The sequence below is a fragment of the Saimiri boliviensis genome, chromosome 2, assembly GCF_048565385.1.
Source record: "Saimiri boliviensis isolate mSaiBol1 chromosome 2, mSaiBol1.pri, whole genome shotgun sequence".
In the NCBI taxonomy this organism is placed as follows: Eukaryota; Metazoa; Chordata; class Mammalia; order Primates; family Cebidae; genus Saimiri; species Saimiri boliviensis.
This window is the reverse complement of record NC_133450.1, coordinates 70407677-70419977: the sequence shown is the minus strand read 5'-3', so window position 1 is coordinate 70419977 and position 12301 is coordinate 70407677. Positions and strand designations below refer to the sequence as shown.

Below are 12301 nucleotides of genomic sequence, written 5' to 3'. Positions count from 1 at the left end.
ATCGTACCTTTGTTTATCCAGTGCAAAAACGCTGCCTCTGCGCTGAAACATTGGTAGGGCCATCTGGGTTATGAAGTGTGATGGGCAAAAATCAAAGGTCTCAACTCAGATCTCTCCTCTGAGTTTTCACCCTCCCTAAGCTTTCTGATGTTCAGGGTCTGGAAATGCAAGCGATTTCTCAGCTGTGCACTCTATCTTTGCCTCTTTATAAAATAGAAATCGGGAGGCTGGGCGCGGTGGCTCACACCTGTAATCCCAGCACTTTGGGAGGCCGAGGCGAGTGGATCACGAGGTCAAGAGATCGAGACCATCCTGGTCAACATAGTGAAACCCCGTCTCTACTAAAAATACAAAAAATTAGCTAGGCATGGTGGCGCGTGCCTGTAATCCCAGCTACTCAGGAGGCTGAGGCAGGAGAACCCAGGAGGCGGAGGTTGCGGTGAGCCGAGACTGTGCCATTGCACTCCAGCCTGGGTAACAAGAGCAAAACTCTGTCTCAAAAATAAATAAATAAATAAATAAATAAAAATAAAAATAGAAATCAGGCTGGGAGTGGTGGCTCACACCTGCAGTCTCAGTGCTTTGGGAGGCCAAGGCAGGAGGGCTGCTTGAGCTCAGGAGTTTGAGACCAGCCTGTGCAGTATAGCGGGATCCCATCTCTACAAAAAATAAAACATAAAAATAAAGAATAAAATATAAATCAGAACCCTATATTCTGTGCAGACTTCTAGCTTTGTGAAGCACATTTTATATTACTGCATGAAGCTGTGAAATCTGGCAAGTGTAGGAGATTGCTGAGTGTTATCACTTGAGATACACATGTCAGAATTTGTTCTTGTTCGAGATGTTTTTAAATGTTCTCTTCCTCTGCCCTCCTCCTCCTCTGGGCGTTCCCCAGCACTGTAACTCCAGGTGCCTTTAGTGTTTGAGTGGGCAGCTTTCCCTGTTGAGTCTCCCTGTTGGAGGGATGTGTAACCAGTTTCTGTTGATAAAAGTGTTTTGGACAATTTCAGAAACTAAAATTCATCTTAAAATATAGCCGCGACTGTTCCTGCTGTCGTTAGTGTCGAATCCTCATGTATCAGCTGTCCTCAGACAGTGGTGGTCACCCACTTGCTAAGATACCAAATTTACCTCTTTGAGGGGTTTCCCTCCTTCTACCTTCTGTCACCTGACTTTCATTTCTTTAATCAATATTTCTCGGGCTCCTGCTTTGTGCTGACCTTGTCCTAGATGCAGCAGAGCCAGAGGCGAGTGGGACCGGCACGTTCCTCCCTGCGTCATCCATGTCTTTTCTAGCAGGGGAGCAGATGACAAACAAAACCAACTGATGGTATTTTAGAAGGCAATAAAAGTGTTATGGGAAAATCAGGCCCTGTAATGGGCTGGTGTGATGGATGAGGGTACCATGTCAGACTACAGTGCCAAGGAACACCCCCTCAGAAGAGGATATTTGAGCAGAGAGAGCCAGCTGCGTGGTCTGGAAAGGGGGCACAGATTCCCAGGAGACAGAAACAGTGGGAGGGGCCCAAAAGCGGAACAACCTGGGGTGTCTGAGAAACAAAGGCTGAGAAGAGGAGGGGAGGGGATCTTAGATGGGGTTAGGAGGTGAGGACAGGCGGCAGGTCCCACAGGGCTGTGGGCCAAGGTTTCATTCCAAGAGCTGAGAGACCAAGGGGAGTGGATTAAAAGGATCCGTCTTGTGGCCCTGCAGAGTAGGCACTGTAGGGTTTGAGAGCAGAAGCCAAGACCACTCAGGAGGCTGTTGTGAAAGTCCTAGTAAGGGATGAGGTGGTGTGGACTGGAATGGTGGAGAGAGGTGTTGAGAAGGCACTGGAGGCAGGATCTATTTCGGAGCTGATAGGACTGGACAGTGGGCTGAGGTGGCTGTGAGGAAAAGAGAGCAAGGAAAGTTGGCCCTCTGCCTCCCCAGTACCTGCTTCACCAGCCTTCCTGACTGGCCAAGACCCCGGCCCAGCTCCCACCTCCACCGAAGCACCATCCTGATTTCCCCCCTCACAGTCTACATACTCCAGAGCCCTCTCCTTTCTCACCTGCACTCTCACCTCCCCAGCTTCTGTTCCAACTCCAGGAAGGAGGAGGGAGAAATGTACATGACTCGAATCTGCAATGGCAGCTGCTCTTGGCCCAGCGTGAATGTGTCTGGGATGTAAATCTGTTGTCTCTCTGGATAAAACAGGAAACAATTACTCATGCAGATGAAAAACTTTTATTCCCCTCCTTGACAGCTAACATCTCAAGGAGCCTTTACTATGTCAGTCCTCAGCTGAGACAGAAGCAAATACTTTCCATCTGTAGTCTCTGGGATCATGTAAGGCAGCTCCTGGTTTAATAATGAGCTTCTGATTTCTGGCAGGACCACGGAGGTACAAGGCATGGGGAGGAGGAAGGCAAAGAACAGCAAGAGAGGTTCTAGGGAAGCACATCTAAGAATTGCAGGGGGAAAGCTGTTTCAAAGTCAGGGGAAGTCAGATACGCCACTGGTTTAGCTACTGAGATGATACAGGGGCTCCTGGGAGAGATGAGCCCTTAGACAGACCCTGGGCAGGAGACAGGGACTAGAACTGAAATTTATGGCCCTGGGTTGCAAGCTGGGGCTTGTTATTTTATTTAATCATTCAACAAATCTTCATTGAGCGTCCACAATGTGCCAAGCCCTATGTAAATTTCACTTTAGGTACTGGCAGGGGTAGGAGGGGATTGACGAGTAAACAGAAAAATTACGATGCAAAGGAAGCATTAGGAGAAACCAGCGCAGATTTGGATGCTGCTAATAAGAGCCCAGAGAAAGTGCATCTAAGCAGAGGCCTTAGGATGAGATGGGCAAAGGCAGAGGAGATGGAATTCGAGGCAGAGGGAACAGCATATGCAAAGGCAGAAAGACAGGAGGTGCTCAGCGGACCCAGGGAGTTGCTAAGAGCTCAGTGTAGTTGCAAAGTAGATTGTAAAGTGTGGAAGGCAGCATCTAAAATGGCTTTCATGTTCTTCACCTTCTGCAGTTTATCATTTGCACAGTCCCCTCTTTTCCTTGAATGTAGGCATGACCTGTGTCTTGCTTCTAACCTGTAGGAAACAGGACAAAGGCAATGTGATGTGTGGTTCTACATGCTTATGTAGCTATATTACATAAGATATGCTGCCCATCTTGCTGGCATCTCTTACTTCTTTGCTGGATTCTAATAAGCAAGGAGCCAGCTGGGCAACCTCACGTGGCAAGGAATGAGAGCAGCCTCTAGGGGCTGTGAATGGCCTCCAACCAGCAGCCAGAGAAAGCGAGGCTCTCAGTGATACAAGCACAAGGAAGTGAACCCTGCAAGTTCAGACAATCATCTAAGGCATCCTTGTCTGGTCAAGTATTCAGATGAGACTGCAACCATGGCCTGCACCTTGATTTCAACCTTGTGAGACCCTAAGCAGAGGGCCATGGCCTGACTCCTCAGCCACAGAAGGCATGTGGTAATAGATGCGTATTGTTTTAAGCTGCTGGGATTGTGTTGCTTTGTTCCACAGCAATGGATAACAGACAGGAGAGGAGAGTGGAGAGAGACGAGGGTCAGGTGGTGGATGGCCTTACAAGCCACAGAAGGAAATCTGGACTGACAAGCTCACTGACCTGGGATAAGTCAGTTATTTTTGTAGGGCCTCAGTAAATTGGACTACATGATCTCAGAGATAAAGCATGGATATGACGAGCTAGAGTTCAGCGGGCCTGCCATCAACTAAATGAGGTTTCAGAGCACGCCAGAGATAATTTCTTTGTAGCCACTTTGGAAAGAATGTGGTGACCCCAGAAGTCAGCAGCTCTCACCAGCTCACCAGGTCTAACTTCATTTTCTTCCTTGAGGGCAAAGACTCAGATCTGACTGTGCCAGTAGAAGAAGAAACTTGCTTAAAACTGGGGACAACAAACCACAACACTCAATGCTGGAAGCCTCCCTCTTTCCTCTCTACTTCAGAATTGTTTAGGTCTAAAATAAGGTAATAAAGAATGTAGCGTAAAGACTTGTATATCCCCCTACCATATCACAACAACTACAAATCCACCATTATGTATTCTTATGACTTATTTCACGCAAACAAAGCTATGTGCTTGTTGAGTGCCTAACCACCACAGTGGTATGCTTTGAGAGGCCTCCCAGGAAAGGACACTATCCTAAAAAAAATTCTCCCTACGTTTATTATCTCTCCACTGTAACTGCATTCTTTGGGGTCTTGGATATTTGCAATCTTCTACTGCAGTGTTTCCCAGAAAATAATGTACACAGAAATTGCCTGGGAATGGTGCTAGAATGCAGAATCAGATCTGGTAGGTCTGGGAGGGGGCTTGAGATTCCACATTTCTAACAATTCATGGGTGAGACCAACGCAGCCAACCTGGGAAGTTATGCTTTCAGTGGCAAGAATGATATTCTCAATTCAACCACATAGTGATTGAAATCACTGGAAGCTTTAAAAACACCCAGTGCCTAAGTAGCATCTCAGACCAAGTAAAACAGGATAGTGGTAGGGCCCAGGCATCAGGACTTTTTTAAGCTCCTGGGCAATTCCAATGGGTAGCTGAGCCTGAGAACTATGTATCACTAAGCCCTGGGGTAACCTCCAACACCATGGTAAGCAGGTAACGCCTTTAGGACTTCTCAAACTTTATGCCCAGGGTGATCAGGAGCTCACTAACACTGCAACTCTTGGGGCACCACCATGCGGATTCTAAATGCCCTGGACTGGGATCAGGTGTGTGCTGGTTTTTAAAGCACCAAGTGATTCTCATACAGGCGGTCCTTTGAGAACCCGCTGTCTTGATGTCCTCAAGGAAAATGGTCAGTAAACACCAAATTAATAGTTAACTTACTTTTCAACTGAAAAAGCTTAGTAACCCAGCTCTCTGGTTATCCACTAACTCCAAAGTTATCAACTAGTGCTTAGCTAATTACCTGCTTATAAACACCAGAATTCTAGCTCAGCTCCAGCAAAGATTAATCAATAGCTAGCAAAGAGAAATACAGACAAATGGACGAGAGCCAGAGAACACCAGAGACCAGGGCGAGGCTGATGAAGAAGCCAGAGCTGCGGCTGGACAGCCAGCAGCCTCTTTCCAAACCTGCCCCTCCACTGCATCATCGCTCAGGTTGCTCTTTTCTTCACTGCTTTCCTGGCTCACTTGAATCAATTTATAAGTGACGCCATACACCTCTCTGCCTCCTCCAGCCCCAGCGGGGTCTTCATCCCTCCCCAGAGGAGACTGGGGAGTGAGGATTAGCTTATCCAACTCTGGCTGAGGGCAGCTTCTGAAACAAAGAGGCTGCTTAGAACACGCCCGTGGAAAGAAGTCAAATTGAATTCATCAGAATTCCCTGCTTGTTGATGCTGGAGTGAAGCAGAGACATTCCATTCCACTCGAACCATTTTGTAGATGGGGAAGTGAGGCTTAGAAAACATGTCCCTTGAGCCTTGTTTTTAATGATGACAAAGAGACAGCCATGTGTAGTACAAAGGGCCTTGAACCAGAGATGCAGAAATCTGGGCTTTAACTTGTACCTCTGCCGTGGACGCCCTGGGCGACTGCAGACAACCCACTGATTCTCTAAGTTTAGGAGAAAATCAGAAATTGCTGATTCATCACTTACTCAGCAAACATTTCTGGAGCCTCTTTGACGTGCCAGGCCTGGGGACAGCTATTGAAATACCTGGGCTTCAAACTGTAGCCAGACCACATCATGGGAGCTGGGTTTGGTCCTGCGGCCACGTGTCCACCTGGCTTTCGGTCATGTTTTCTCACTCACTGAGTCTTGTTCACGTATGTGTAAATGAGAGAAAAGAAGGTCTGTTTTTCAGGCTGATGTGGAGATTGGACAGTAACATGGGACGGTGCACAGAGCAGCCCTGGCCTGCAGAAGGCTCTCAAGCGGTAGACAACATTGGTCGATGGACTGCTGCAAAGAACCAGCAAGAGGCAGGACATTCAGTAGACCAGGGTCCACTCTGGAAACACCTTGTCCAAGCCACAAGCCTCTGGACACTTAGTAGGTGGGCTTAATTCGAAACATTTGTGGTCATGCTTCAGGATGTCACTTGTAATTCCCTGATCTGCAAAGAGGTGAACTTACTCACACTTCATAGCTTCAATCTAACATCTCAGGCACCCCATAAATACATACATCTACTGTGTACCCACAAAAATTATAAATAAAAAACTTTGTTATTATGATACAAAAAATAGCTTGAATCTAGTCAAAACTATAGACAAAATAATGAGTTTGACATTGTAGTAACTTTTCGGAAATACATAAATGCATATTAATTATTGCAATTTTCTATCTTTGCGGCAGTTAGAGCCTACCTGGGAAAAACTCCGAGAAATGGAAAAGCATTTTAGATGGGATGCAATCATGAACAAGGGGTAGACTGTGAAAATTTCCAAATGAGTGGCGTGAGTAGTAGGGGTGACCTGGGCTCCCAAAGGGGTCTCTGGCCATAGAGTGAGGCAGAGATTCCAGGTGAGCCCAGACAGGAGCAAGAAGGGGGTTGTGACCAGAGCTGGAGTCTGAGAAGGGCCTCCACTGGCCACCCTAAGCACAATGCAGATGTGGTACAATACCCAGCAGGGCCCTCACCCCCTTGTGAGCTTAGAGCCCCCAAGCAGCAGACAGGCAGTGGTGCATGCAGAGAGCTTTCAGCAGAACACCCCGCAGGTCCCTTTGGGTGTGCATATATGCCCCCGCCTCCTTTCTGCTCTCCGTTTCTGTCCCGTACCTTGAATCTCCCACCTCCAGAAGTGTAGGCAAGAAATTCCTGTTGTGTATAAGCCATGTAGGGTATGGTACTTTGTTATAGCAGCCAAACTAAGACAGTCTAAAACATGTTTCTGAGTCTGTGAAGTCTTCGAATACTTGTCAAAGGCCTGGCAACAGCGTTTGCAGGTGAGTCGTGGACTATTTCCCCATCAGAATATCCCAGTTTTACTAAGGCAAGACTATTCGCTCAAAAGCTATCATCCCACAGAAACCATAGCAGTTTAGTCAAGAAGAGACCAGAACCATTGGTACTACATTCTACTCCATTAAGTAAGGTGTGTGAACAGTGTCCTCTGGTGTGTATGATGAGCAGCTGCTGGAAGGCTGTAGCATGCTGAGACAGACCAATGGCATCTGAGGTGTAGTGACTTGGCCATCTGGCTTCCCACTATGTTTGCAGATTTGTGGCCATCTTGAGAATCAGCAACCACTGTTCCAATGTGTAAGTATCAAATTCTCAGTAATAAGTCATCAAACTTTGAAGGATGTTTAAGGAAGAGAAATACCATTCATTTGACTTAGAGACACAAAAATGGCAATGGCTGCTTGGTTGATGGCTTCTTTAAAGAGAGCTAAATGGAGTCACCTTCTTCCAGTAAGCCAGTCCCTTTCTTGGCCATCCATAGCATGAAAGTTGGATATTGCACAGTGTGCAGGAGAGAAAGAATGAAGACATGGGAATATTAGAAAATGATTTCAGTTTTTAAAAACTAAAGATATTAAAATTTTTTATTTAAATTTTAAAAAAAAGTCAAAGGCCTGGCAACAGCATTTGCGGGTGAGTTGCGAACTATTTCCCCATCAGAATATCCCAGTTTTACTAAGGCAAGACTATTCTCTCAAGAGCTATCATCTCACAGAAACCATAGCAGTTTAGTCAAGAGTGACTTGTGTAGTCTGGTGCAGTTCCCCAGAGATCTCTCTCCGCTCCCTGCCCTCCAGCCCCACCCCTGGTTCCAGGGAGGACCACACCAGGACAGGATCCAGGACAGCAAGAAGGCAGCTCCCTGCCTTCCTGACTACAAGGTGCCTGTGGCTCTCAGACAGTGCAGTCACGGAGTAGTGGAGCTGGAGCAGGCAGACCCGGGTTCAAATTCCAGCTCTGCCTCTTATCAGCTGGCTGATCTGGGCACTTTCTTACTTTTCTGGCTTCTAACTCCTTCTCCGTAACACTGAACATGAATACCTGTCTTCTTGAACACTGGATCTACCCAGTGTTTACTGGGCATCAGTTATGAGTTAGGCATTGTTCCTGTGTGAGACCCCAATGACACCTGGGGTGACCGATCATCATACTCATTAAAGCTTTCATTTATCAAGTGTTTCTTATATACCAGACCCTGGATGAAATGTTTTACAGCTAATATCTCATTTAATCTTCACTCAAACTCAAGCGGAGGTAGACTCATCCCATTTAGCAGTTCAGAAAGAGAAGTCTCAGGAGGTGAAACAAGCTGCCCAAAGAGATTCGGCTTAGCACAGCACAGGTGGGATGGAACAGGGCCTGGGGACACCAGCCTGCCTCCCAGCTCCTCCCAATGGGCTCTACACTTGGGACATTCTGGGGAAATGCTTGGGATTAGCCAAGGTCCTTGATCCCCTTCCCACCCTGCATTGCGCACAGGACCGGGTGCACCGAGTGTCCACACCAGTCAGGAGTGACTGACGGAGGGAGGAACATGTGACCAAGCATTCCACCTCCGATCAGGGGTCCTGCCCCTAAATCTCAGTGGGACCTCAGCCAAGTGGCTCCACATCTAGGTCTGAGCAATGAAGAGATGACAGTTGATATAGATATTTGGAGAGTTCTCAGAGCACTGATGAAATATAGAGTCATCATTTGGATCAGAGAGAGCTCATGTTGCTGGCCTTGGATGCTGGCCCACCACTCTCCAGCTTTGTGACCTTGGGTAAGTGACTTAACCTCTCTGAACCTCAATCCAACTCAATTTTCCTGTCTGTATACTAGGGATAGTAGTAATGCCTCCCTCACAGAGCTCAGAGGTTAAAGGAGATGGTGGAGGCAAGGTGCCAGAGCATGGTGCCAGGCCCCCACGTGTGCAATGCCTTGTGCTGTGATCATAAGAAGAGCGGGTATGGTGGTAGCCACATTTCCCTGCATCCTCCTGGCCACAAGCATGGGAGGCAATGCCCAGTAAACCTGTGGAGCTGAGTTGAATCCACTAATCCGAGATAAGAACCCATGTGCAGTGACACGAACCCACTTGCAGTTAGGGTAAAGACCTCCTAGGAAAAAAATATGTCCACAGTCCAGGATAGGAGGCTCAGTGGGAGGTTCACTGAGCAGGGCAGAATCTCTTTCCTTTCCCTCAATGTTAGAGTCAGGCCTGTGTAGGGAGCTCCAAATGCAATGCCTTTCCCCAGCTGGTGGCTGCTGTTATGCTGAACCCCTGTCTACTCCAATGGGGATGGCAGCAGGTTTGAGAGGCCAAAGAAGAGACCCAAGGCTGGTGAAGGAGACATGGCATTTTACTGGAGCCTTTGCAGGGGACAGCGTTTAGCAATAGTGGGCTAGGCAGGAGAACCACGTAACTTGGAAAAAGCATGCAGTGTATATAAGTGTCTCCACTTAGCACCCTCCCCCAACAGTCTCTGCCTGCAACATTGACCTAACCCAAAATAAGAGGCCTTGATCCCCTGTACTGCCTGTGTTCCACAGGATGGGACAGGAACTCAGGTGTTCCTCATAGATAAGGAATAGAAATGAATCTCCAGGTCGGCCATGCCCAGATTCCTTAGATTAGAGCTCCAAACCACATTCACCTGCACTTGCCGTAAGGGTCTTTCTCAGGGAACGCTTAAGTGATTGCTATCAGGTGCATTTCTCATAAACCGCTTTTGGGGAGTCACCTGCTGGGTCTGGAGGCTCAGGGCCATTGTAGGAGAAGGTCCCCCGGGGTCAGAAGAGCCTGGTGATCTCAAGCACATCACCTCTCCAGGCCTCACCTTCCTCATGTGTCCATCCAAGGGCCTCTTCCTCTGTGTCACTCTGGGCTCCATCCTCGTGCATTTGGAGTCAGACGAGACCTGGGTTCAAATCCTTGGCTGGAGGGATGCAAGATGCACATGGAAAGAGAACCAATTCATCCTGTCCAGACTCTTCCAGAGCAGCTGGCCCCCTGCTGACCTGCCAGCTGACCCTGGATGCCACAGCAAGCCCAAGCCAAGGTGGGCCATGCCTGGCCTGGATTGACAGAAACACTCTGTATTTCGGTGTGGCTTGTCACAGAGCAATAGCTCACCAATGCCACCAAGCAGCAACAGAGCAGTGTGCGCAGTCCGACTGCCGGGGAGTGTTTCGTACATGGAGGCCGGAAGCCTTGACAGCACCTGCAGCTTACCAGCAGGATAGGTGTGACGCCTGCCGCTGTGAGGGTCCTTCTGCTACCTTGAGAGAAGCCAGCCTGGGGACAGAGCTGAGACTCAGGAGGAGACCCCATTCCCCACTTGTCCCCTCATGTGCTCCCACATGGCAGATATTTGATGCTCACAGCTGTGCTAGGCATCTTACAAAGGTGAAGGGAAGGAAAAGCGTATAATGGGGATGCCAGCTCAGTGCCCTGACCTTTTGAACCAGTACTGGAAGCTTCTGTTTAGGGATAAAAATAAGCCCTTCTTATTTCAGTCACATTGGCAGGCTTTCTGCTGCCTGCTGCTGAAAGCACTCCTGTCTGATGTGCAGCGGCTGCCTGGTCCCTGCAACTCCCTGATTTTTGCTAAACCAGGCCAGACACCAAGAAGTTCCCATTTGGTCTCCATGCCAGAGGTCTGCATCTAGTTGGTGCACTTCTGAATGCAATTAAAAAGCTTGTTTGAGGCCAGGTGCGGTCGCTCATGTCTTTAATCCTTGCACTTTGGGAGGCTGACGTGGGTGGATCACTTCATCAGGAGTTCAAGATCAGCCTGGCCAACATGGTAAAACCTCATCTCTACTAGAAATACAAAAATCAACCAGGTGTGGTGGTGCACACCTATAATCCCAGCTTCTTGGGAGGCTGAGGCAGGAGAATCACTTGAACCCGGGAGGCAGAGGCTGCAGTGAGCCAAGAATGCATCACTGCACTCCAGCCTGAGTGACAGAGCGAGACTCCATCTCAAAAAAAAAAAAAAAAAGAAAAGAAAAGAAAAGAAAAGAAAACCAAGCTTGCTTGATGCTCAGCCCTAATGTGGGACATTCTCTTTTTTCTCAGTTGATTATGAAAGGTTTTTAACCTGCTGTCTTTTAAAATACTCTGCGTCACCTCCCCCAAACAGCACAATCCAACAAGGTGCTGGTACTGTTCCAAATTACTGTCCACTTAACATTAAAGTCCAAAAATAAAGGGAGAAAATAAACCATAAGGCATGAAATCTGCCACCGCCGCCATGGCTCTCCCTTCTTTGGCTCCACACACTCGAGAGTTCCGGCTTCTGACAGCAGATGTGCAGCTGGATGGTGAGGGGACACAGCATGAAACAGGCGACACGGGCTGTAGAAAGAGCAGTGGAGCAGGAAACCTGCATCCGGCCTGATCGGATGCCCTTGGCCGTCTGACCTTGGACTTGGCCATCCACTCTCTGGGCTTCAGTTTTCTCCTTTGAACAGGGAATTCTCACTAAGTCCTCTTCCCGCTCTGCTGTTCTGTGAGTTGAGTGAGGGTCTTTCTCTTTAATTTCAGCCTCCATCTTGTAAACCAAAAAGTATCTGAGACAGGTCTCAACCAATTTGAAGATTTGTTGTGCCAAGGTTAAGGACATGCCTGGAAGTGAAAAACATGAAATCCCAGAAACAAGTCTCTAGTCTGTGCCTTTCTCCGAAGATGGTTTTGAGGGCTTCGGTTTAAAGGCTGGAGGGGAGAGAGGCAGGGTGTGGTCACATGACTGAATCCACATGTGCAAAGGAGAAGGAGCAGGTAGAGGATTAGTCAATTATGTATTTGTCTCATGCTCAGTAAATCAGCAGTTTCCATAAGATAAGGTGAACATAGAGTAGCTACCTGTGGAGCTATTTCACCTTTTATCTATAGCCATCTACGTAAGACCAAAAGGAAAGGCAGTTTCTTGCATGACTCAGCGTTTTTTGTTTTTTGTTTTTTTGTTTTTGCCTTTTTGGCATAGCGAATTGGGTTCCCAAGTTTTAATGTTCCTTTCACAGTATGCAGCTGCAGCCGTGTCCCGTGAGTGTGGTAAGGCTTAGGGTGTTTTGGAGATGAGCAGACCCGAGTTTTAATTCCAGCTATGATGCCCAAATGCTAAGTTAATGTTGAACAAGTATTTAACCAATGTGATCTTCGGTTTGTCATCTGCGAATGGGGAACAATAATAATAATAATACCTTATTTTGATAACTAGATATGATGCATATGAAATATAAGCACAGAGCAGATGTTCCATGGCTGGTAAATATTCTCCCGCTTCTTCTTGGTGTGGTTGTCTGCTTGCTCTGTGTCTATGGAAGTCAGATGAGCATTTGCCCAGAGCTTGGGTCG

At 47.7% G+C, this 12301-nt stretch overlaps 1 protein-coding gene, 1 long non-coding RNA gene and 1 pseudogene across 3 annotated transcripts in view; 1 reads left to right on the top strand and 2 right to left on the bottom strand.

Moving 5' to 3' along the window:
* The window catches only part of TCL1B (TCL1 family AKT coactivator B), an 18784-nt gene extending 18563 nt beyond the window's left edge, over window positions 1–221 (bottom strand). For both annotated transcript variants that reach the window (XR_012515549.1, XR_012515550.1), the window contains exon 1: window positions 8–221. The gene's annotated coding sequence lies outside the window, so the exon portion shown is untranslated. The remainder of the gene's footprint in view (window positions 1–7) is intronic.
* The window catches only part of LOC141582669 (uncharacterized), a 530026-nt gene that overhangs the window by 434280 nt on the left and 83445 nt on the right, over window positions 1–12301 (top strand). The gene's annotated exons all lie outside the window — the stretch shown is intronic.
* The window catches only part of LOC101043116 (uncharacterized), a 12767-nt pseudogene extending 466 nt beyond the window's left edge, over window positions 1–12301 (bottom strand).